Source organism: Tenrec ecaudatus, chromosome 1, assembly GCF_050624435.1.
Source record: "Tenrec ecaudatus isolate mTenEca1 chromosome 1, mTenEca1.hap1, whole genome shotgun sequence".
NCBI lineage: Eukaryota > Metazoa > Chordata > Mammalia > Afrosoricida > Tenrecidae > Tenrec > Tenrec ecaudatus.
The window spans coordinates 95,463,239-95,490,313 of NC_134530.1; the positions used below are offsets into that span (position 1 = coordinate 95,463,239).

Here is a 27,075-nt window from a genome sequence, read left to right on the forward strand (position 1 = left end):
TACTCCAACAGATGCGAGAAGGCATCAGACCACTGGATCAAGGATGAGAAAAATCTCTCAATTAAAAAAAATTGTCTGGACCAGAGGGACTCCACTGGGGAATTCTCCTGAACATTTAGTGAAGAATTGAAACCAATACCATGCAAACCCTTACAAAAGATGGAGACACGTACATGAAGCCAAGGAGGAATGGGGAGCCTTGACTATCAACTAAGGAGTCAGGGCTTGGTCCTTATGGAGCGTTGCAGGGCATGGAAGTGTGGACTGAGTTGCCAACCTACTAGATAAGGTTCAGAAATAAGGTTTGGAGAAGGTTCACAGTGAGACACGTAGGAGCAGGGCGTGCCAAGTTCTAGTCCAGCTTATCTTCCTTGGCTGCCAGGTTTACCAATCAAATGGGGTCATCTCGGAGCTCTTTGAAGTTTGGGGATCAGGGCTCTGTTCACCCAGGTGCTGTCAAGACAGAATGCAACTACTCAGAGGGCAGGAGAGGAGTGCCTACCTCCTTTCTCGGGTGCTGACAGGCTCCAGAGAGGCTGTCAGGCTCGATACCCCCAGATCTGACACTGTTAACACCCTTCCCCACAGCCCTGTGCTCCACCACCCTCTGTTCGGCCTCACACCATAGCAGCAACCAGGATGTGGCAATGAAACTTCTGAGGTTCCTTAGGCATCTACTGGTGGGACATCAATACCACAAGTGATGGCTTTCACAAACAGAAACTGCTTGTTGTTGTTAGGTGCCTTCAAGTCGGTTCAAACCCACAGCGACCCTACCAACCATGGAGAAAAGCCCAGCTCCTTGTCTGGCGCCATCCTCCCAACTGTGCTTATGTGTGAACGCACTGCTGCAGCCACGGAGTCAGGCTGCCTCGTGGAGGACCTTCCTCTTTCCCACTTTACCGACCATGAGCTCCTTCTTCAGGGACTGGTCTCGCCATCCAGGAGTCCAGGAGGCTAGAAGCCCAAATTCAAGCATAATGGCTCTCTGACGGCTCTACGCGAAGGCCTTTGTCTCCATTCAACACCTGTGAGCCTGGCCTCCCTTAGAAATCTCTGTGTTGACATCAATCTCCCCTTGCATCTAGGCCAGTGGTTCTCAGCCTTCCTCATGCTGCGACCCTTTAATATAGTTCCTCATGTTGTGGTGACCCCACAAACATAACATTTTTTTTTCTTTGCTACTGCATCACTGTCATTTCGCTACTACTAGGAAGCAGGCAACCCCTGTGCAAGGGTCATTTGAGCCCCAAAGGGGTCGAGACCCACAGGTTGAGAACCTATGGTCTAGGCGGTTCTCAGCATTCAGGGACCTCAGGCTCAAGAAATTGCCTCCACTCTCAGCTCCTCTTTCTTGGCGATTGTGACTGCCTTCTTCTCTGCTTGCTTCCCTCTCCTCTTCAGCTCTTGACAGATGGAAAGTGATCTGGCCACACTCCAGGAGAGCTCCCCTTGGAACCCATACAGGTGATTGACTGATCACATCACGAGGATCAGTACCATATAGACTCGTGTATAAGCTGAGTTTTTTTCAGCACAAAAAATGTGCTACAAAACTAGGGTTCGGCTTGTACAGGGGTCAGTGGTACCCCAGCGAGGTGTAACATCTCGCTGCCCCCCTTACTCACATCTAACCAATCAGAGCCGTCCTATGACGTGTATCTTTGAATAAGCCTTTTAAAGACCATGTGCGAAGGATGTGGCATGAATGGATGTCATCTGGTCAAGCCTGACTAACAAAAGGGGGAAATCTCATGAAGCCTGACATAGAGTTAATAGCAAAGTGGGTTCGAGCTGCATGGGAAGACATTCCAGAAGACATGGTGCGACGTGCCTTCCAGAAATGTAGTATTAGTAATGCTATGGATGGCAGTGAAGACTGCACTTTGTATGAAAATGACAGCAATGATGGTGATGACGGTGATCTCAGTGAGGACAGCGTCTATGATGACCTCACACCAGCTGAAGCTCGGATGATGATGATGAATCCAGTTTTGAAGGATTTTAACTCTTTACATTTTAGCTTGGTTGCTGATTGAGCTCAGGGAATAGTACTCTTAAGGTATCATTGTTTATACCTTATTGTTTTTGTTGAACCTATTTTCCACTTACTGTGCTGGTTTACTAATGTTAAATGACTTGTCCTTTCATTTATGTTTTTTATTTAAAATAAATATTTAAATACAAAAAAAAAAAGAAGTAGGATACGTGATTCAAACCAAACCAAACCAACCCACTGTACATCGAAAGGATTGCAATGGATGAGTTCACTCAGAAAGTGTCTGAATTATTGGATATAAAGCTCTAATCTGCTCTGTAAACTCTCACCTAATTCACAATTTTTTTTAAAAAGTGTTAACATAAATACACCCTTGCCCATCCTCTAGATCCCTAGTCCCCTGCTTCTTGGAAACAATGGGAACCCCTGGGACCCTTGCAGCTTACAACTGCAAAGTAAAGGAAGACCCTCCTGGCCAGGGCTGATTGTGAGGTGAGCGAAACATGAACATTCACAGAGAGAGATAAGCTGAGATTATGGGATGTATCTGCTGTAGCAGCTGGTTTCAAACACCCTAAAAATTCTCAATTTTTGTTCATTCACTCAACAATTATTTAGCATCAGTTGAGTGTCTGGCCTATACCTGAGTATATTCACTATTCTTATTTTCTCTTCAGAATCCAACGGGAGAATCCTCCTGAAGTTCCATGTCTCTAAGCCTTGGTCAACATACCTTGGTGTGGGTCAGGCGCAACTTGGTATTCTGACCAAGGTTTAGAGAGAGCAAACCTGTCTTGGAAGAAGCACAGCTTCTTAGAGGTAAAGATGGTGAGATACATCTCATGTACTTCGGACACGTTGTCAGGAAGCACCAGTCCCTGGAAAAGGATGTCATGCTTGGTAGACAGGCAGCAAAACCAAAGAGAAAGGCCCTCAGTCAGATGGGCTGACACAGGGCTACAACAATGCGCTTAACCATAAAGGCAGTTGTGAGGCTGTTGCAGAAAAGGACAGTGTCTCGTTCTGTTGTATATAGGGCTGCTATGAGTTGGAACTGACTCACTGCTATCCAAGCAACAACATGAAACTTTGGTCACCAGTCTCTCTGCTGGATTTTCTCCTCCCCCGGCGCCATCATGTTCTTTGTTCTCCTCTTTCCTCACGTCCAAAGCAGACACTTCCCATGTTTTTCCCTGATGGATCATCCAGTCTAAGGATCCCTGGTTATGCATTGGGCTGCTAACTGCTAGGTCAGCAGTGGGAAATCACCAGCTACTTTGTGGGAAAAAGACAGCACTTCCTACTCCCATAAAGAGTTACAGTCTCAGAAATTCACAGGAGTGATTCTACCTGTCCTATAGGGTCGCTATGAGTTGGAATTGACTCGATGGCAGTGAGCTTGTTTGGTTTGGTTTAGTTTTAACTCTGTGCTGTTAGTTTGGGTCCTCTGAAAAGTAGACAACAAAATGGAATTAGACATAAACGAATTGTTGTTGAGTTAATTCTGATTCCTATGACCCTAGAAAGAACCCTAGTGGTCTAGTGGTTAAAAATTGTGTTGCGATCCGCATGGTTGGCAGCTCAAAACCACCAATAGCTCTGAGGGGAAAGAAAAACAAACACCCTGGTTTTTTCTACCCCTGTAAACAGTTACAGTTTCAGAATCCCACCAAGGGTCGATGGCAGTGGCTTTGAGTGAGATGACCCTTCTTAAGGCAGTAAAGACCTGCCCCATAAAGTGTCGAGGGCTGCCATCTTTACAGGAGCTCATAGTCCCCTCCTTATCCCCTGGAGTCGTTACAGGGACTGAACTGCCAATCTGTGGGCTAGCGGTCAATCGCTTCAGCCACTGGGCCCACAGGGCTCCTGAAAGCTCTCCAAGAGGCAGATTGTTGGAAACCGCTGTAAAGGATAAAGGCAGCATCAGCAGGACTAGGTGACCAGAGCCTTCCCCCTGTGGTGCAGCCCTGGCAGCAGTGAAAGGGCTGAGGGAGGGGAGGACAGTGGAGGCAGAGAGGCCAGGCTGCTGTACAGCTCGGAGAGAGTGTTGGCCAGGCCAGGGAGCCTCAGAGCAGGGAGTGCTTATTCAAAGAGTTCCTGTTTGAACAGCAGTGAACAGGTAAGTGCAGGAATTGGCCAGGAGTGACCTGGGGACAGCGCTGTCTCTGCATGAGTGTGGTGGTGGATTCCCAGTGGTGCCCCCGCTGGGAGCTGTCAGTACACTCATGGCATCGGTTCCTTCCTGAAGGGAGATCTGAGTGGCACATTCTTCTCTTGGGAGGCTCATGAGTTCCGGTGGGTCCTCAACACATGCTATCCTGAGGGAATTTGGTGTGAGGCTAAGACCATCTTTAAGAGCTTACTTACTTACTCTGTGTGTGTGGCTCAGTTCAAACCTCACCTTGTCCAGGAGCCCAGTCTCACCTCACACACTCTCATTCCTCCCATTCCTTAACACTGATGTCCTTACCGCCATCATGACATAAACCATTAAACCACTGACCATGGAGCCAATTCCACCCCACGGCGACCCCATGTGTTTCACTGGTGAACAGTGCTCCCTAGGGTGTTCTTGCTTTTTTACAAAAATTGTGTGTGTGTGTGTGTGTGTGTGTGTGTGTGTGAAAGTTTACATAGTAAATTAGGTTTGACAATTTCTACATACACAGCTTAATGACATGAGTTGTATTTTTCACATTATATCAACATTCTCTTTATTTGCATTCTGCTTGTTTCATTTCCAGAACTGTAGTTTTCCTGCCTACTTATCTTATCTTTCTTCGGACATTGCTGACCTTTTGTTCCTATACTGGAGTAAAACACTCATGAGCAATATGCTGTGGGGTAATTGTTGACCTTTTGTTCTCATATAGGTGGTTTTTAAATCGGGAAAATGCTTTATTTTGTTTGCAAGTTTCTTATTTTACTAAAAGGTGAGCTCAGGGGATAGTTTGGTTTCATAGGGTTTTTGAAAACCTAGCTGTAACTTTTTTCTTTTTCTTTTTATAGGAGAGTGCAAAGTACATCACCAGACCTTGCTTCTGGGTCACGCTGGTGGATTTGAAGCATCACGGGGAGATCTACACAGGTCTCTACCACATGGCTCTCTCAGGTCTCATTCATACATCAGGTCTCAGTGTAGCTCTACAGGGCCTGACCATAGGAAAGGAAGGCAGAGAGAGAGAGAGTGGCCCACTTCCAGGGAGAAAAAGAGGATGTTCCCAGAATCCTCATGAGGAGGCCACACCCACAAGGAGGCATCATCAGGTTGTGACCTAATTGCCAGGCTACACTCCACCCCTAGAACTATTTATCAAGTTGACATGAAATTATGTAAGTACCACAGCTTGATACCATGTGAAACATACAGTAGGTACTCAATTGTTTGTTAGAGGAATTATATTGAAATTGTAACCGCGTTGACAATGTTTAGTGTGGAAAACTCAAAGAGCTGGGAGTCAAGGAGTTGTGTTTAAGTCCTGACTGCAACACACACACCAGCCCTGTGAGCTTGGTCACTGAACTCTGACTCTATCTTGTCTGTTAATTTTTCTTTCCTTTAAAGGAATTTGCCTTAATTAACTACCAATTCTGAAAAGGCACTTCACACATGGTCGCTCACTTGGTGGGAGTTCAGAGGAGGTTGTTGTTAGCGGTCTTTGAGTTAATGCTGAAGCAGAACTACTCTATGGGGCTCTTAAGGATGGGACCTTTCCTGGAAGATCATCACGCCCCATCAATATCACAGTGCCAATCAAATTAATACAGGACAGGAAGTTGATGTGCCTCCTCTTGCGCACAACAAAGTTTTAAGGACATGTCTTCTTCAATGATGAGATCTTTCTCTATGAGACCCTAAGCCCCTCTGGGCCCAAGTATTCTATTCTTTTGTATTTTTATTTTTCCCCAGAGAAAATAATCGAAGAAGCTAGACTGTGTGAAGAGGAACACGGACAATAGCAGGTTGGGAGAAAGACTCATCAACAGCCTATACAGATGACATAATCTTGCTTTCTGAAAGCCAAGAGGACTTGGAAGCCATCAAAGAATGCACGCTGTCAAGGACTTCATTTTATTGGGTCCACAGTTAATGTCCATGGAAACAGCAATCGCAAAATCAAACAACGCTTTCATTGGGCAAATCTGCTGCAATAGACCTCTTTAAAGTGTTAAAAAACAAAAGTAAAGATGTCACTTGGAGGACACCTGGCCCAAATCATGTTTAATCGGCCCATCTGTATACACATTGAGCTGCTAATCACAAGGTTAGTTCTTTGAACCCACCGGTCACTCCATGGGAGAAAAGTGAGGCTGTCTACTTCCTTAAAGCTGTGAAGTCTCAGAAGCCCAAAGAAGCAGTTCTTCTTTGTCCTACAGGTTTGTGATTAGTCGGCATTGACTTCATGCCAACGTGCTCTTTGAGTTTGGTTAACATACAAAGGCTAAACAATAAGGAAAACAAAGCACTTCTGCCTTTTCAATAGGGTGTTGGTGACAGATTCGGAATAGCTACGGGCTGCCCAAAGAAGGATCATCTCTGTTTTGGAAAAAGCACAGCCAGAATGCTCCTTAGAAGGACGCATAGCCCTATAGACACCTAATTTTTAATAAAGGACTAAAACATTAACTGGGGAAAAGATCATCTTTTCAACAAATGGTGCTGGAATAACTGGATCTTTATTTGCAAAAGAATGAGGTAGGACCCATACCTCATACCATGTACAAAAATGAAAGCAAGATGGACCAAAGACCTAAATATAAGCCCCACAACCATAAAGACCATCAGTGGAAAAATAGGGACAAACTTAAGAGCCCTGATACAAGGCATAAACATGTTACAATGCTAATGAAAACTATCCACACTACAGAAAACAAATTAAAAGACTTGGGTTCTTCTAAAAATGCAACATTTGTGCACATCAAAAGACTGTCAAACGGTCAAAAGAGGACCCACATATGGAGGAAAATATTCAGTCATGATACATCAGATAAAGGGCTACTTACAAAATTTGTAGAAAACTACAACAGCTGGGCAAGAAAAATAAAAATAACCCAATTGAAAATAGGTACAAGACATGAATAGATAATTTACCAAAAATATCATCCAGGTGGCCAACAACCATGTGAAGAAATGTTTGAGTTCATCATTAATAAGAGAAATACATCTTAAAACAATGAGATACCACCTCATACCAAGACATCTAGCAACATTAAAGGGAAGACAGAAGATCACAAATGCTGGAGAGGATGTGGAGAGATAGGAACCCGCGTGGATTGCAGGTGAGACTACAGAATTGTACAACCACTGTGGAATCAGTATGGTGCATCCAGACTCCTTTTACAGATGAGAAAATATCTTTCCACACTACCCATGTGGTACTTAATGGGCAATCTGACTTCATATGGCAGGGTTCATTTTATTGATCTCTGACTATGCTCTGCCACTGTGCTAGCCACTTTACATGTATTGTCTTGTTCATTCCTTACGATGATCTAAGGAAACCAAGGCCCAGAAAGTAAATCAGTGTCCCCAGTGTTCTCCAATGGCTTTCTATGGACTTCACATCCAACTTCGAAGTCTGTTGTTTTTATTAAACCTCATTACCTCAATTGGTAGAGTTCTTACCCACTAGACCAATGGTTCTCAACCTGTGGGGTCACAACCCCTTTGAGGGCCGAACAACCCTTTCACAAGGGTCACGTGATTCATAACAGTAACAAAATGAGAGTTATGAAGTGGCAATGAAAATAATTTTATGGTTGGGGGGGGTCACCACCACACGAGGAACTGTATGAATGGGTCACGGAAGGTTGAGAACCACTGCTCTAGACTGTAGGTGACCTTGGGCAATAACTGCTTCTTGCTGAGCCGACCTCCAAATCCCATGTGTTATGAATAATTATTAGCAAGTAAATTTGACTGATTGATTTGTTTAATCAACATTGATTGGGTGCTTCTGGTATGCCAGACAGACAAGTAAGTAAAGCAAAAGTGAAACATAAGTAGTTAGTGCTACTGTAGAATCGGGTCTGGGGGGGTTAACAAAAAGTAATCAACTGACTGACTCCGCCCCCACTGGAGAGCTTGCTGTACAAATGCCCCGAGCAGACGCTAGCTGAGAAGAAGCCACTCAGCTTAGCAGCGACCTAGCCAGCAACATCCAAGTACGTTCAAATTGCCAGCAAAAATGTCCAAAAGGCCATCTCACTCTTTATGGATTGCAAGAAATGTTGTAAACAGATCCCGAGCAGTGTTTGTAGTAGAAGATCCCGGACCAAGAGGGTGCCAGGAAGGCAGCTGCCTCCTCTGCTGACGCTTACTCACTGCCTACAACCGAGGCCTCTGCACCGCGGCCAGGGAGGGAATCGCAGCCTGCCTTAGAAAGGGGCGTTTTACCCACCTGGCGCTGAGCGAATGTCACAGCAACCTCCCCATCATGGTCTCTGAGAGGGCCATTCCAACCGCTCAGCCCCTCCCCACTTCAGCTGATGGATTTTCCTCATACTTCACTGAAGAAACGGAAAATTTCAAAGGGGATTACTTCATCTTCCCATCACTGAGTCCCTCAGCTTACCCGAATCTGGTCTCATTTTCTCTGTAAGCCCTCTCGTTACCAAGGCAACGCAAGATCAAAGGCCCATCTCCTCCTTGACTCCAGAAGCCTTTGCCTGTTCTTTGCTTTGCTCATGTTGCTCTGTTTACTTCCATCATCACTCTCTTCCTCTATTGTCAGTCTCACTGGCATAACAACATGCTCTAGTATCTTCTCTATTAAAAAAAAACAAACCCAAGTGCCTTGACCTCACATCCTCCTCTGGCCGCTACTCGATTTCCCCTTTTCTGGGCTGCAGCTTGAACCACCTGTAGGCAGCCAGCTGCTGCAATTGTGGAGCACCTTGGTTTGTCTTCTCTCAGACATGATAGTCCTGCTTTGTTTGTGGGCCAATGTCTGAAAACTATCATTTCATGTCCCGCCCCCCCCCCAGCTCCCACCCCGCCCCAAGTAAGTTTAAAGCAAAAAGATAAACCTCCTGTCTGTTTCTACCACTTGGCTAGAAGTAGAAGTTTCAAGTCCCTTGATTAAAAAATTATTTTTTACAATATGCACCTAGCGTTCTAGGGTACCAAAAGAGGCCCTAATCTCAAATACAATGGAAGGAGAACGTGCATTGGGTCTTACAAGGACACATCCTCCAGATGAGGGAGGCCATCAGCACAAGGTCAAGATGGAACAAAGCAAACTATCACCAATGCATGGTGGGTGGTGGACGAATGCCTCACAGATACAGGGAGGGGGACAACAGAGGCAAGAGGTGAGCCATAACTAGTACATGGACATTATGTAGAAGGGCTTACAAGACTGACCCAGGGCCTCCTGAGCAAGGCAGTCAGGACACGATTTCTGTGACCCCCCCCTGTACTGTCCCTAGTAAGCTGACCTCCATCAAGGACACATCCAGGTAAGCCCCAAAGAAAGACCGCCCCTCACGGGGCTGACTGGAAAGGGATGGAGGTAATCCATTGTCCAAGGTACTCTGCCAGAGGGGAAGTTTATCCACATCCTTGACTGATGATCTGAAAGAGTTCCACGGAGTCTTGATTCATGGGGGGCACTGCTCACAGCTTTTAGGCTGGCACTGCCATTCATAGCCTTTTGCAAACCCGGGTGCTCAGAATTTAAGCTCTGATATGCTATTAAAAGATAATTTTTTAAAAATTTAAATTTTTTACCTTCCCTCTTTTGTTTTCTTCAGGCAAAGGGGTGCTTATAAGTGTCATTGCTGATGCTTATAAGATACATTCATTTTCATTTTTCAAATGATATACATATCTTTGTAAATTGTGTTTTAGGTGAAAGTTTATACAGCAAATTAGGTTCCCGCTGAGCAATTTTTATATCAGTCCGTCCATGCCATTGGCTACAAGGTTTACACTGTTTCAGCTGATCCTCGCATTGTGTCTCTTTCCATCCATCTGGCTGCCTTTCTCTTCTTTGCCTTCTTCACCGCATCACTTTTGGGGAAATGTTGACTGTTGGGTCTCAGATAGTTGATTGTTTAAGGGAACACACATTACATGCAAGTTATGGTGTTTCTTTAATAAGTCAATCCACTATTTGGCAAAAAAAGATAACCCACAGAAATTACTTCAAATTCAAATACAAAGGTTATTTCAGGGCGTTAGTCCTTGGGGTTCTTCTAGTTTGTATCAATTCAATAAATCAAATAATTTGAGTTACACTTTTTTTTTTTTCAGCCACTGTGCCTGAAGCTCCTTTATAAAGTCATGGCCCACTGCCCTTGAGTCCTTTTGGATTCAAGACTAAACCCCAACAGGCATAGACAGTCTCATCTTTCTCTTAAGGAGCAGCTGGTGGGTTCAAACGCCTGACCTTTAGGTTCGTAGCTTTGAGTTTCAATCGGTGCACCACCTGGGTGCCTTTTCCAAGGCAGTTAAGAGGTTTATTAATTCAGCCTTGAACCCTGTCCAGAAACGTTTTGTTGGTTGGCCACATGGCCAGTCACCATGAGCAATATGAGTTGCACCATCTGCTCAGAGCACCTCTTATCAGGCGGCTGGTGCCCTGGTGCCCGCCTGGTGCTTTGAACGTCTGGGTGGGGGCGGGCAGCTCCAGGAGGTCTTCACTGTGACAAGCCCAGCAAGGCTTCCGAAAAGTCAGAGCCCTCGGGATCACCGGGTACAGACTCGGGCTCTGTGGGACTGGTAGGGCAGCCCGATTTTCAGTGCCATATAACACCTTATTGTCTGAATGTGCCCAAAGGTCCTTATCTTTTCTTGTGTCGAGGGTCATCTGGATGGTTTCCGGTTCACGCTGTCATAAATGATGCTACTAGGAATATTCTTCTCCCTGTCTTGCAGAGGCTCTTTAGGGTCTGTCCCTAGAAATGAGATTACTAGCTCTTAGGGCGGTGGTTGCTGCTGTTCCTAGATGTTCATGAGTCAATTTTACCTCACGGTGACCCCCTGGGACATAGTGGAATGTTCTAGAGGGTTAAAAAAAATTTTTTAAACTGTAATCGTGACGGGAGCAGATGACCTGGTCTTTGTCCTGAGCAGCTGGAGAGCAAGTTCAAATCTCCACTCTGATTTAGCAATCAAGGGCTCACTTGTTGCACTGCCAAAGCTCCTTGGGTCTTAGGGAAGACAATGTTAACTTTATAGCACAGTGGCCTTCTGGCATTTTATTTCTATTCCACTGGGTACTTCCATTGCTTCCAACTCACTCTTTACCAACCCAGAGCCTTAGCCTAAATGATCACGTTCCCCTTTGTTTCCGAAGCTTACCTTTGATACTCTTTAGATAACAACCTCCATGTCATCTTTTTGGAGAGGCCTTTTCTGAGGACACACTCAAAAGTAGGTTTCCCCCTTTCGTTTTCTATCCCTGTGTACAGTCCCCTCACTGTGTGGGTCATACGGAGTGTGAGCGCAGAGACAATCTCTATCTCATTCAACATCGTCTATCGAGCGACCAGCTCGATAGCTAGTAAGCATGTGACAAATGTTTCCTAGATGAATACATAAATAAGAAAATCAATGAAAGCTCTGATCTCTGATTTACAAATCAGAATATTGGCATTTAGGAGGAGTTGTATAACAGGGTCACATGATATAGCCAGGATTTGATAATAGGGTTACATTGTTTGAGTTTGAAATGAAATATGTGAACCTACTAATAGTTAGGAGGTTGTTTTTTCGGTTAGTTTCTGGGACCCTTTCCATATCTAGAATCATAGGACTTTGTAGAACGTCTGGGTCAGGACCTAATTAGAATTCATCCATAGCTGTTTGGACATCTCTTTTCTGGTATGTTAAGCACAGGTATTTAAATGATTGTTGCCATATATTTTTTAAAACGCATATAGAGTGTGGGGTGTAGTATTACTTGGACACATTTCACCTATTAAACTTGGACTCTTTTTGCTTTGTTTTGTTTTTTGCTCTCTAACACTTTATTTTTATTATTGTTTTAATTTTATTGGGGGCTCGTACAATTCTTATCACAATCCATACACGCATCCATTGTGTCAAGAACATATGTACATTAGTTGCCATCTTCATTCTCAAAACATTTGCCTTCTACTTGAGCCCTTAATATCTGCTGCTCATTTTGCTGCTCCCTCCCCGTTCCCCCTACCTCATGACCCCTTCATCATTCATAAATTATTATTATTTTGTCATATGTTACACTGTCTGACATCTCCCCCCACCTTCTTCTCTGCTGTCCATCCCCCAGGGAGGAGGCTATACGTAGATTCTTGTAATCAGTTCCCCCTTTCAACCCCACATTCTCTCCACCCTCTAGGCATCCCCACTCTCACCACTGGTCCTGAAGGAGTCATCTGTCCTGGATTCCCTGTATTTCCAGTTGCTATCTGTACCTATGTACATCCTCTGGTCTAACCAGATTTGTAAGGTAGAATTGGGATCATGATAGTAGGGCGGGGGGAGCATTTAAGAACTTGAGGAAATTTATATGTTGCATCGTTGCTACTCTGCACCCTGAATGACTCATCTTCCTCCCCACAACCCTTCAGTAAGGGGGTGTCCTGTTGGCTACCAATGGGCTACCAATGGGCTCTGCACTCACCCATATTTACAATGATATGATTTTTTGTTCCTTGATGCTTGATACCTGATCCCTTCAACAGCTCGTGGTCACACAGGCTGGTATGTTTCTTCCATATGGGCTTTGTTGCTTCTGAACTAGATGGCCACTTGTTTATCTTCAAGCCTTTAAGACCCCAGATGCTATATCTTTTGATAGCCGGGCACCATCATCTTTCTTCACTGCATTTGCTTATGCACACATTTGTCATCAGTGATCATATTGGAAAGGTGGGCACCCACTGATATGATTTTTAGTTATTTGATGTCTGATAACTGGTCCATTCTACACCTTGTGGTCAGACAGGCTTCTGTGCTTCTTCCATGTGGGCTTTGATGCTTCTCAGCTAGATGGCCGCTTGTTTATCTTCAAGCCTTTAATACCCCAGACGCTATAGCTTTTGACAGTTGGTCACCATCAGCTTTCTTCACCACTTTTGCTTATGCACACATTTTTCTTCAACGATTGTGTCGGGAAGGTGTGCATCATGGAATGCCAATTTAATAGAACGTGTCTTGCACTGAGTAAGTGCTTGAGTGGGGGCCCAATGTCCATTTGCTACCTTAATACTAAACCTATAAATGTATGCACATAGATCTGTTCCCCACACTCTTATATAAATATATTTACATATGTACATTCCAGTCTTTGGACCTCTATAAATACCCTTTGTCACCTAGTTCTTTCCTCTATTTCCTTTTACTTTCCCCTTGTCTCACTATCATGTTCAGCCTTCATTTGGGTTTCAGTAATTTCTCTCGGTTACCTTGACCTTGCTGAATCCCTTCCAGGCCCCTCACACCCTCCTTGCTACTGATTTTGGATCACTTATTGCTCTCCTGTCCCTGGGTTGGTCAGCACCACCTCCTTGCCCTCTCTTCCCCCTCTCCCATGTCCCCCCCCCCGAAACCATTGGTCCCATTGTTTTCTCCTCCAGACTATCCATCCAGTCTATCTAATCTAGCTAGATAGATCTGTAGAGATAATAATATGCACCAAAAAGCAAGTCATCGCAACATAGGCAATGAGTGAGAACACAGCGATGACAACAAAAAAGGAAACCAATTACCCATAGAAGAATAAATTGATTAAAAGAAAAAAATTTAAAAAGAAAGAAAAACCTGTAAATAGATCAAAGTCTGATTTTTGATCTCTAGGCATGTCCTTCAGTCAGGTCCAATGGGGTACCATGCTTTGGCCCCAGAGTCTGTCTTTTGTACTCCCTTGGGGGCTCCCTGCTCTGCTCCCATGGTTGCTCTGCCCAAGCTTTTAGTGGTTTGCCTCAGTGTCACAGGGTCAGTCTGGGCCAGTCCCGACCCTGAGTCCCCAGTGTTGTCCCCCTTAGGGCCCTGGGCCATCAAGGGACAGAAACTTGGACTCTTTCTTCAATATAAGATCAACCCTATCTGTGCTTTGAACATAAACTAGGAAAAATTATTATATCTTGGTGTCCTAGATATCCGTCAGAGTACCTAATAAGAGTGGATCCTCAATACATAGTCAAAACTAAGCTCACTACCATCAACTCCATTCTGACTCATGGCAACACTACAAGACAGGGTAGAACTAGCCCCATGAGTTTCTGAGATTGTAACTCTCTATGGGAGTAGAAAGTCTTATCTTTTCTATAAAGAAAGACTGGAGATTTTGAACTGCTGACCTAAAGATTAGCAGCCTGACTTGTAACCACTATGCTCCCAGGGATCGTCAACATATATTAAATAAGTGAGAAATTATAGAAGCTGGTGGGTATGAGAAGAGATAGCATTTCACCTGAAAGGTAAAACAGTGCTACAGGATTATGGGGACAAGATTTTTTTTAGTATATGTATATAAATGAATGTATTAAAATAACAAACTCATATTCTTTAGTTATTATAAAAATAAGCATTATAACTTTACAATAGAATTAAGTACCACCATAAATCATGATCTTGTGGTAAAGATGATGCTTTTAAAACTGGGATTATTGGTGGTAGAATGCTTCCATGTGGTAGAAAGCATCACAGTTGCAGACATATGCACTACACATACCAATGTAACACTAGCAGCCAGGAACACAAAACTACAATGGAAGGGGGAGCAACATTATGCCAACCGTGATTTTAGAAGTTAGGCTGCAGCTTGGGTAGAGACAGGAGTATAAAATTAGGTTGAAGCCCACAAGTTACAGCTCCTATCTTCTGTTCTCAAATGTAAAATGAGGATTTCAACACCTACTTCCCTGTGAAGGTCAAGTGAAATCACTGTGTTGTTGTTCGCTGCTGTTGAGTCGGCTATGCTAGCAGTGTCTAAAATACGAAATGTTCAAAAAATGATAGTGTAACATTCTCCATCACCACCATATCCTTCTCAAACAGCTTGAACAGTCATGAACAGATTTGTAATGGAGGAATTTCCCATCCTCTAATGCAGTGGTTCTCAACCTTCCTAATGCTGCAGCGTGTTCATACAGTTCCTCATGTTGTGGTGACCCCTCCAACCATAAAATCACTTTGGTTGCTACTCCATAACTAATTTTGCTACTGTTATCAATTGGGCCACCCGTGTGAGAGGTTCGTTCGACCCCCACAGGAGTCGCGACCCACAGGTGGAGAACCGCTGCTCTAAAGCATCCTGGTGACACATTGGGCTGTGTGGGGATGCTAATCAAAAGATCAGCGGTTTGAACCCACAAACTGTCCCATGGGAGAACAAGGGGGCATTGTGCTTCCATGAAGATTCATAGCTTCCAGATCCTCACTGGGCAGCTCTGCTCTATCCTCCAAGGTCACGATGAGTTGAGATTGACTATGTAAATGGCAGTGGATTCTTTTTTTTTTTTTTTTGGTCACATGCTCATGGTTATTTTATAGAACTGTTTAATGACAATGTAGAAAATTCTAACATGTCCTTACTATCCTACTCAAACAGTTGGTCATTGCAATGCACCTGGCCAACTCCACCGATCCCTTATGATAACACTATGTAACAGCTGCACTGGAAAGACAAGTAATACCAGTCATTCCAGCAGAGGGAATGTGGACTGAGTCCTCATGATCAGGGAACTTAGAGGATCTTTGGACAACAACAAAAAAAGACCCAGACACAAGTTTGAGAGTGGGAGATGTACTTCTACGCCCAATGAAGGGGAAAGAAACTGAGCAGCGCTGTGGTCGGATCCTGGTTCCATTCCATTACTTGCAACTCTGGAAGCTTGCTACCTTTGAGCCACAGTTTCCTCAATTACAAAATAGAACTATGGCTACTTCTTGAGATTGCTGTGACGATTAAATACATTTTAAAAACTGTTACTACTATGTTTGTAGTGCACAGGACTCCAATTTATTCCAGACATGTATCCACATGTTTCTGTGATCAGAGACTGCAGAGAGATTCTTAATTAATCAGTAAAATATTTAATCTTGTTAAGCCTAGAGCCCTGGTGGCAGAGCAGGTTACACATAAGGCTGCTCACCTCAAAGTCAGCAATATGAAACCACCAGGTGCTCCAAGGGAGATAGACGAGATTCCCCACCCTCATCGAGAGTTGTAGCTTTGCGAACCCATAGGAGAAGCCCCTCCTACAAGGTCACAACTTGATGGCAGTTGAGTTTGATTTTATTGGCTTGCCCAAATCCACTGCCATGATGTTGATTTCAACTCTTAAAGATCCTGTAAGGCAGAATAGAATTTCTCCCTATGGTTTCAGAGGCTGTAAATCTTCACAGGAGTAGAAAGTCTTATCATCCTCCCACAGAGTTATTGAGTTCCAACTGATGACCTTGTGGTTAGAAGCCCAGTGTGTCAAAAATTACATCACCAGGGCTCCTTAGTCTCACTTTTCAACCATTTCCTTTGAGTCAATTTCACCCCCCTAGTGACACTCTATAGGGTATCCAGTGCTGTACATCTTTTAGCCATGAAGTGGCTGGTGGATTTGAACCATTGGCCTTGTAGTTAGCAATCCAACTCCTAGCTGACAGAGCCATCCTTCAAAAAAAGGTCTGATCACAATAGTAGCTTCTGAGGAAACCTGCTGCATTAGATCAATACAAGGCCGAGAAGTCAGCTTAGAAGGTAATGGAGACTTTTTATGGGGACCTCCACGGGTCATCTTGATAGATTTCCTTTCTTTTTTTTTTTCTGGTCAAAGGACAAAGGACAATCATTACAGCATAGTATGAAAAAGTTTTAAGAAAATGAAAAACTGAATTGCTGAGAAAAAAGGCCAGGAATGTTGTGCCAAGGAATTTTCATCCCATCCCAACAAGGCACCTGCTCATCCTTCGAGTTTGGCAGGGGCTGTCATGAGCATCTCATCAGAAATCCTTACCCAGTGAGTCACCCCACAGCCCTGATCTGGCCCCTTCAGACATTTTGTTGTTCTCCAAACTCAAAGAAGATTGAAAAGGAACATGACTTGAGTCCCCTGAGCATGTCAAACCTGCCCTTTCAACCTGGTGGAAACAGAAGAACATAGAATTCTTCTAGACAGGGTTGGGAACAGAAAAACCACTTTTTAGAGTACATAGACCTAGATAGAGGGTATGTCAAGAAACACTAGCCTCACATTGTGATGTTTCTGTAAATGAAGGTATCTGTGATTTTGTATCAATACTTTTTGACTTACCTTCCTATAAAAAATGTCTAAAATCCCATTGCTGTTGACTCCTGCTTCTGGGGGCCTTATAATTCAGCATAGAACAACTTCATCAGGTTCCCAGGCTGTACATCTTTACGGAAGCAGGCTGTCTCATCTTTTTCCCTGGAAGTGCCTGGTGGGTTTCAACCTTGACCTTTCAGTTAGCAGCCTCACTTAACTGTCTGTGCCGCCTGGGCTCCTAGACTCTGGGATAATCTCAGCTCAGCTTGCTGGGTTGCAAACCCAGTGTAAAGCAAACAACAACGTTGTTTGTCTCCTTTTATTCTTCCCAAATATCTGAATATTCCAGGATATTGGTAAGACGAAAGTAAAAAAAAAAATGCCTTCTTAGACTAAGAGGGGCAGCTGGGTGGGAGTGGGAGACTCTTGTCTGATGCCCTGGAGGGGAGGTCTTCCTGTTTTGACAAAAGTATGAATAAAGGAAACAATAGATAATGGGGCGGCAGAGGAAGAGGAATTGCTGTGTGCCCTCGCTGTGGTTTGCCCCTCTTGTTTTCCTGAGGGACCTTCTTCTTAGGGCTGCAGAGCAGCCTCGCTGTTATGAAGACAGCATGTTCAGATAACATAAACATTTAGAATTGTGGTTTAGACGCTGTAATAAAGGCACCGCCTTGAGATCACTCTTTGCTGGCTATACACTTTGATCAGAGTTAGTTCAGTGGGGAAGCACTCTGCTGCTGAGAGGACAGCAGTCACTTGGCAGGGGGAGAGAAAAACCTGCCAATCTGCCCCCTGAAAGATTACAACCTGGGGACGCCTGAGGGGCAGCTCCACACAGCACAGTGGGCCAAGTGTCTGGCTGCTAGCCGCAAGGTGGGCAGCTCAAGCCCATCAGCGGCTCTGAGAGGGAAAGATAAGATTGGCCGCTCCCACAGAGATTTACAGACCTGAGACCCCTAAAGCACAGTCTTCCTCTGTCCTAGAGCACTGGTGTAAGTCAGAACCAATTCAACTGCCATGCACATGATCGGGTAATCTACTGGAAGATGGTGATTCAATTCTTTCAACTCATAGCAACTGAGAGGTTATGAACGCCACGAGGTATTTGCAACACAGAGAACATTGTTTGTAGGAGTTACTTGCAGTTCAGATCTTTTCCTCTCTCCCCTGCCAACAAGACTCTCCACAAAGACAAAACGCTTTTATGCTGATCTGTGACCATTGTCAGCCAGTAGAATTATAGGAAGTCAAAGGAGGAAGACTGCAGAGTGACAAAGACAAAACAGATACATAAAACGGGGGAAGTGGCTGCTGCCACCGGCACCAATCTTTATCTTAACCTCAGCATCTTCATTGGTTCTTCCAGGCCTTTCTGGGCACTTCCAGGGGAGTCAGATCTTAGTCTTTGCACTTAGCACAATGAAACCAGAGATGTCAGAGAATGACTTTCCTTTTTCACACAGAGTAAGACCATGAGCAGTGCTTGGCTTGGGGGTCTTGAAGCACATAGGCCTTCTAAAATGTGCATTAATTTCACATATTCTTCCCTTGACCCCCACTGAAGTTCCCAATGTTCAGATCCCCTTAGCCTGATGTGCCATTTTTCTGCATAGATTTTTCTTTGCTACCTTGCCTGCACTGTTGTATGCTACCTTCATTCCCTCCGGCACCAGGAAAACCCAAGAACACAAACAGAAAAACATGCCTCTGCTCATTTTGCTGTTTGTTTTGGGGACATTGACCCTTCTTGTGCTCTTGCAGAAGTACAGATTCTCAGAACAAGACTCTTTAATGAGAGACAGTTAAAAAGATAATGACTTCTATAACAAATGCCAATTTTACAGGGTTTTCTTTTCTAACTAAGACTAATTCGGGCGTGTGTTTGTTTATTTTTTTAACACTGGCCCACATTTCAGAGACCTTCCTGCCTCCTTACAAATGATGTAGTAAGGTCATGTCATCAAAAGACAGAGTCATGTATTTATGTCTAGCAGCATTGTGATGTATTTCTTCAATCATTTTCTTACTGTGTGCTTTACAACTGGCAACGGGTGGTGAAGGGTTTGAAAGGGCCCCGAGAAATCTTTTTTTTTTTTTGAGGGGGGGGTGCTGCTTCAGTGAGTAGCATGAAACAATATAGCGGCATAAATTATTAACACCACTTTAATCCTCCATTTGCAACTGCAGTGCGAGCCAGGCTGTTTTACTTCGGAAAGCACACCATGGGGGCGCATTAAGCACCTTTGGATACTGCTCTAATTCTTTCAGCACTTAGCATGGTAGGCTCAATTATACATGTTTCATTTGCTGGCTGCAGATCTCTTGGTTGCCATTTGATACGCTACATCATGAGGAGGTGAACTGGGGCCCAGAGTCAGTTCAATCCAACAAGCATTTATGAAACACCTACTATGTAATCTGAACATGCCATGCCAGCCTGAAAATCTTTCCCCTATTTCCTATAGCTTTCGGCATAAAATCCCATCTCCTTAAAACAGCATCTGACGCCCTATATGATCTGTCAACACTGGCAGATATGTGACCTGCAGGTATCCACTCCCCTTTTATGATAAATGGCCCTAGTGTGTGGCCCATTCCTCTGTCTTATTGAGGCTGAATGTGGCCTCAGAATCCTTCTCAACCCAATGTTTCAAGCAACTACCAGAAATCGACGAAAGGGGAAATCTAGTGGCCAAGCCTGCCTCTTACTCCTTTGTCTCGTAGAATATCACCAAACACCACTTGCTGCAATTACATAGAATAGCGACTCCCCTAGGATGAGAGTGGAGCCCTGGTGGCAAAGCGGCTACACATTGGCCTGTAATCCACAAGGTCCTCAGTTCACTACCAGCTGCTTCTTGGGAGAAATATGGGGCTTTCTACTCTCATAAAGAGTTATAGTGTTAGAGACTCGCATGGACAGTTTTACTTTGTCCTGTGAGGTTGCTATGAGTTGGTATCTCATAGTGGTGGGTTTGGGTGCTGTATTTGTTTATTTAAGATGAGAGGCTTTTACACTTGTATGTGCCTCTGCGTGTACTATTGTTTCTTCTTAGAAGAATCTTCCTCCTTTTGTATGTTTAGCTACTCATTGGGCTCAGGCTCTCACCATCTCTTAGAAACCTTACTGGGCACCTAGTCTGATTTGGATACCTTTCTGCTGGACTCTCCTAGAATCTTGTTTATAGCACCTTATCATGTGCATCATGATTGCTAATTGCTTGTCCCTCTCTCCTGTTAACATCAACATCTTTGATAGCATGGGCCATGTCTTTTCACTTCATGCTTCCAGCAGCCAGCACAGAACTTGGTTCACAGTAGGTATTTAGTAAATATGCAGGAGCAAATGTCTCAAGCCTCCAGACTATGGCCCTTAGACACCCTTCAGGCTTGGAACTGAACTCATCGCCCTCCTCATCTCAACATTTATTTAGCCCATAAGGTGAGCAAGCCATCAGTGAGGTCTACATCCTTAGGACAATCAACTGCACAGACTCAGAAGGGCAGTGTTTGCCTGGCGTTCCGGGTCAGAAGGCAGGAAGGATCGTAAGAGAGCGATGGTAAACATCAGGAGGTGGTGGGAAGAGTGTGTTATTATATTCTGTGGATTGCCATCAATATAACATGAGTCAAAATGTGCATGATCAGTTGACTGGAAAGTCAGTTTGCTCTATAAACTTCCACCCAAATCAAAACAAAAAGTTTAAAGAAAAATGTTTTAGTCACTGTACTGAGGAGCTCTGGTAGCGCTGTAGGTGAGGCATTAGGTTGCTAAAGGCAAGGTCAGTGGTTTAAATCCACCAGCCACCGTGGAAGACTGATGAGATTCTCTGCCCCTTAACGATTCACAGCTTCAGAACCTTATATAGGATGTATATGTGTCTGAATCAACTCCATGTCCATGCGTTGGTGTGTTAGGCTGGGTTGTCCAGTGAAAGAAGACCTGGGGCACTCGTGTATTTATGAAGAAGACCGTTACATCAACAAGTAATTCCATATTAAGAAGGCGTCCTAGGCCAGGCCAACTTCATGAGTCCAATGCTCGCCAGTGCCCTCTTCAGACTCGTGTAGCGGCAGGCCGACGACACAGCAAGGTGAAGCAGGAAGCAGGCCAGTGGGCGCAGAGTCACGGTTAGCGGAAACATGGCACGGTGCCAGTAGCTCTCAGGGTCAGGCGTCCTAAATGTGGTCACCCCATCTGAGGTCCCCGCTAGAGTCAGGCACAGAATCCCAACAAGCTAGAAGGTAAAGGTGCAGAGGAGGTGCAGAGGGAGGGCAGAGGGAGAGCAGAGGGGTCCCCAGGTCTCTTTTATCAAAAGGCCACACCTTCCAGGAGGCATTGTTAGGCTGTGACATGATTGACAGGTTGGACTCCATCCAGACACAAGTACAGGCTGACATAAAATCTCACTGCCACAGTTTGGTTTGGGTAGCCACTGTACTCGGTTCCAGGAAAATAAGAGCGAATAATATATAAAAAACAGAAAATATTTATTGTGCACTTACTGAGTACCAGGCACCATTCCAAGAACTTTCCATGGATTCTTTCATTTAAACCTGAAATAACTTGTTAATGTAGATTCCATGAAATGTTTCCCCCTCCTTTTTCTTCTCCATTGAAGAAAAGTGAGGCCTAATGACTTCCCCAGAGGTATACCCAGCCGAATATGCTGGTCCCAGATTGCCTGACAACAATGCTCCATTACCTTCCCTTGATCAACCCTGACTTGAAGGAGTTCAACATTATGTTGAGGGAGACACACAGGCAAGCGTTTAAACACCGTGTGTGGTTAAGTGTTCAGTGACTAACTGAAAGGTCGCCAGTCAGAGGTACCCAGGAAGAAGGACTTGACCCTCTGTTTCTGAAAGTTCAGCATCATTCTACACTGAAACCTAAGGGGCTGTCATGAACGGCATCAACTTGATGACAAACAGTGTTCGGTTGGTTTGTCACTGAGTCGATTCCAACTTACAGTGAACCTGAATTTCTGAGGCTGTAAATCTTTATGGGAGCAGAAAGCCTCATCATTCTCTATTGGAGTGCTTGGTGGGTTTGAACTGCTGAGCTTGCAGTTAGCAGCCCAGTATGTAACGCACTGCGCCACAGAGCTCCCATTTTGAGGTCCAGAAGGACTCTAAGAGATGCATGTGCAGCATAAAAGAGAGATCGACCAGTGTGGTGGAGGATGGAGAGACAAATATGCAGGGGAGGCTTCACTAAATAAGTGGTGCTCAAATTAGGATTGCAAGCCCGAGAGGAGCGTGTCATGTACTCTGGGCAGAGAGAGGAGTATGTGCAAGGCCCCAAGGTGGGGAACAACATGATGCCTGGGTGCCAGGACCCACTTGGGTACCAGGACCAAACATTGTTTGTGGAGTCCAGCACAAATGGTTAAGTGCTCCACTCAGAAAACAAAAACTGAGACTGACTGTCACCAAGTTGATGCTGACTCATAGGGCAGGGCAGAACTGCCCTGGTAGGTTTGGGGAACTGGTGGATTCTAACTGCTGTTGAAAAGTGGGTGATCAGAACCTAAGTAGAGTGCCTCAGCAAATAAGCCAGGTAATTTGCTTCCCAAAGGTCACAGGCTTGAAAACATGGAGCCCTTCCATGGTGCACGCGTGGGGTTGTGCTTAGTGCAACATAAAAATGTGTGGTCGTTTGTTTATACAAATTGCAAAGACTTTCAGAAGAGTCACAGCAGAGCCTTCAGTGAAATGCAGGCACAGGCTGCACACCCAGGAAGCCAGTCCTGGGGGCCATCATAAATGCTTTGGCATGACTGGGACAAAGAGTACCATGGAAGAATTACTTTATGGGGCCGGAAATGAGCCTGCCATATCTGCAGAGGCCACATCCTCTCCTGTGTTAAATAGCCTGGACTTTGTTCTGCAGCTAACCAGAAGCCAGACGAGGATTTCTCTGCAGTGATCTAGCCTAATTGGATTATTATCCAGCCCTACTATGTCGATTGGGAAGCAGGAGACGAGGACAGCAGATGTGGCAATTACATAGGCCAGAGAAGCCTCGGGCTTGTGATTGGTCTTTGCAGTGGAGATGTCCTGGGAAGGAAAGTTCGCAGATTGAGGGGGAGGGATGGCGTCTAGGAGTTCTCACTGAAGGCGCCAAGGTGCCCGTGCACGAGCAAAGAGGACGGGACTAACAACTCAACTAGGAGTGTGAAGTCCAACAGAAAACTTAACCACTTGGCTTAGGGACCCCACACCAATGCTAAGCCATACTTAGCATGATTATTTCATATCACTGCTATCAATTACATCTGCAAGAACTCATGCACAAAGCTACAAGAAATAAAAGTCCTTGTGCAATCTGACTCATCTGTAACCCCCACAAGCACCGAGGCGCACGAAGCCTCTATTTATTTGTTTCTTGGTCTCCTTCCAAAGAATCATGCCTTTTGGGGTCACTTGAGTTTTTCCCAGGAAAAAGAAAGAGAAACAATCCTTAAAGACTTCTGATATGATTTCTCAATGACCAAACGGTTCCCAGGAAGTTTCTTGAGTTTCCTGACACTATCTGAAGGTGTCAGGATCTTTGAGGAGAAGAAAATTGGATAACACACTGGGGTATGGCAGTTCAATGCAAGTACAGTAGGATCCGTTGGCTGACGTGGAAACAGTGAACACCTTGCAGGCAGCAGCATGTCTTTGTGTTCCCAGGGTTTCCCGTAGTGCTCGGTGAACATTGAATGAATGAATGAATGAATGAATGACTTATGAATTAAAGAAAGGTTGAAAGTAAGAGGACTAGCAAGGAGAGTTCTAAAGGCGTAATTTATCAAGGCTTTCTATTTAAGCTCCATGGATAACCTGATATGTTGAGTAAAATGCAAATAGACCGTCCATCGTCTCCCTCTATAAAAGACTTCTTCGTTCTCACTGACTGAAGTAGTGGATCATCATGCAGACTGTTTCCTGTGGGGGTGTGCCCTGGGGCTCTTTATGGGTGTACATATGGGGGCTCAGAGAGATGTAAGGGGTGACATCAAAAACAAACAAACAAATGATAAAAAACCAAGCTCACTGACACCGAGTTGATTTCTTTTTTTTTTTTTTTTTCAAAGGATTGATTGATTTAAAATTTACCCCTGTGAGCCAGCTAAGTTCAAAGCTAATCTGAAGGGTACAGACTTCAGTGCTGGATAATGCATCTGTATTCACTCAAAGCCACTGATCATATGGGCAATATCCCAGTTGGTCTCGGCCGACAGTGGTCCTTCTATTTCAACACCTTTTTCTGTTACAGTGGCCACTTGAAATCAACTATAGGAACGGGCATCTCGGTAATACAGCACTCGCATGCAGCGTTCCACGAGCTCCCGGGCCTCTGTCTGGCTCTGCACTGGCTGCTTCTCCAGAACATCTCGCAACAGAGGCTGAGCCAAGTATGCACCATTACCAGTGGCCAGCGAAGGAGCTTCATAGGCAACACCAAGCATGTCCACATAACCGAGGAAACTCTCTCCATCAGCGAAGCCTCCGATGACCAGTGTTCCAGAGCGGGTTCATCTTGGAGCGGCGGCTGTACGTGGCCCTGGTCAGCCAGGAATGAACCGCTCGAGGGCTGTAGCTGTGCCCGTCTCCCAAGAGCTCCTCGTCAATCACCATCTGGCCGAGAACTTGTTTCAAATACTGGAACTCCGCGTAGTCTCCAGAGGCACCCAGCATGGTGCTGTCGTTAACTCGCATTATGCGAGAGATGTTGCGGGAACGAGCCTAGGAGCCCTAGGAGCCCAGCAAGTCTGCCGCAATCACTACTCCGCCCTCGAACTTGACCCCAAGGACTGAGGTCCCGGTCACCATGGGGTTCTGGGTCGGCGTAGTCGGCGCCCCACAGGGGCCGGCAGTGGAGGCAAGCGGTAGAACTGCCCCTGGGCCGGGCCGCTGGCCCAAAGCCCGGACCGCGGCTCCGAGAGCGCTTCCATCTTAGTCACGGCGCCAGAGGAAAGGGAAGCACTCGACACCGAGTTGATTTCAACTACGAGTGACCATACAGGACAAGGTAGCACTGGCCCTGTAGGTTTCCAGACTGTAGTCACTTATAGATGTGTGAAGTCTTGCCTGCCTCCCACAGAGCAACTCCATTTAACTGTCCAAAGAGCAACCACTACATCACCAGGGCTCCTGGGAAGTGGACAGTGGGTCACACTAACACATGACATCTCTTTAACTGCCAAATGCTATCCTTTGCTGCGTACCTTTTCCATTTGTGGCAGGTTTCCTAATTACTCTAACTTCCCCTTTATTCTTTTTGCTGATAAAGTTTAGGGAACTAGATAGCAGCCTATCAAACTTAAAATAGCCGAAGTATGAACCTGTGTACAACTCAGTCATCTTCACAGAGTAACTTTTATTTATTTATAAATAAAAGATTTTATTTAGCTCTGCTCTCCAGGCTTAGGGCTATCTCTCCCTTTTGAAACTTTTCTTACAATGTTCGGCGTGATTCTCATGTTGGCAATAGCTATCCAACAACATCGAACAGTTGTTAGTGTAGCTGAAAGATGATGTACTTTTGAATCAGATGGGCAAGGGTTGGTGCTGGTAGGATATAGCCCCTCTCACAGCCTGTCTGTAAATGGGGTTCATATCTGCATTGCAAAGTTAATAGAGAACTGAGTGGACTCATCATGCCTGTATAAAACTAAACTCACTGCTAGTGAGTCCATGAAGACCCATAGCGACCCTGTAGGACAGGGTAGAACTGTCCTAGGGATTTCTGAGACTGTGGAGACTGTAATCTTCGTGGGATGATAAAGCCTCATCTATCTCCTACGCAGCAGCTGGTGGTTTTGAACTGTTCTGCTTGAGGATCTTAGGCCAATACATAAGCATGACACCACCTCAAAACTCAAACACATTGCCATCGACTTGATGCTGACTCATAGCGGCCCTGTAGGGCAGGGTAGAACCGCCTCTGTGCGTTTTACAGGAATAAAAAGCTCTGGCTTTCTCCCGCTGAGTGGCTGGTGGTTTCAAACTGCTGACCTTGCAGTTAGCAGCCAAATGTGTCACCACTGGGCCACTGAGGCTGATCCACTCTTTCAAAGCAGACCTCCAATAAGGTGAGTTTCCTGAGTAGACACCATTTGTGTGTGGAAATTGAATGATCTTTTAGACTCCTTTAGCTCCTCTCGAGTTTTAATTGGTTGGTGAGCTTCCTGGGGTGCCGTGGTCAAGTTCATCCTTCCTGAGTGCAGCCAAGGGGGAAGATCCTTACCGGAAGTTAGCTCTAAACATCAAGAATTCCCTGAGGCCTGAAGCCAGGTCTATCTGCGCTAGGAGATACAAACACATCAACTTTGAGACGCTTCTCTTCCCTTGGCCTTCTAACCGCCCCAACACCCCCACTTGACCAGATCCCCTGCTTTAGGTTCTCAGAGCACCTCAAATTGTTTCTCTGTAGAACTTACCATAATTATAATTGAGAAATGAATCCTCTATTAAGTTCTTCCAAGTATGTCTCCTTCAACACGAAGTGAACTCTACTGCGACTCTGTTTCATTTGCCCAGCATCTGGTACACTCTCTCGCACTTAATAGGTGTTTAACAACTGTGTCTAACGAAATGACTGCACAGATAACTGGTCTGGAAACACACACACACACACACACATGAGTATTCATAGATGCAAACGACACGGGCTCATTTGCTTCACTCAGATGTGCCCTCTTCAAACTGAAGACTCCCTTTGTACACACAGCACCTTTGGTTGGTAACCCATAGAGTAAATTGTTGAATTGCTTCTTTTCACAGTGGGGATACATTTGTGAACATTCAGCCACACTCTCTCCCTTAATAGTTTGTATTCCGGAGTCTACAGCTAGAGAATAATATTA

At 44.9% G+C, this 27,075-nt stretch overlaps 1 pseudogene; it reads right to left on the reverse strand.

Moving 5' to 3' along the window:
* Window positions 1-24,327: 24,327 nt before the first annotated feature.
* Window positions 24,328-25,161, reverse strand: LOC142436181 (proteasome subunit beta type-4 pseudogene; annotated as a pseudogene).
* Between the last annotated feature and the right edge of the window lie 1,914 nt (window positions 25,162-27,075).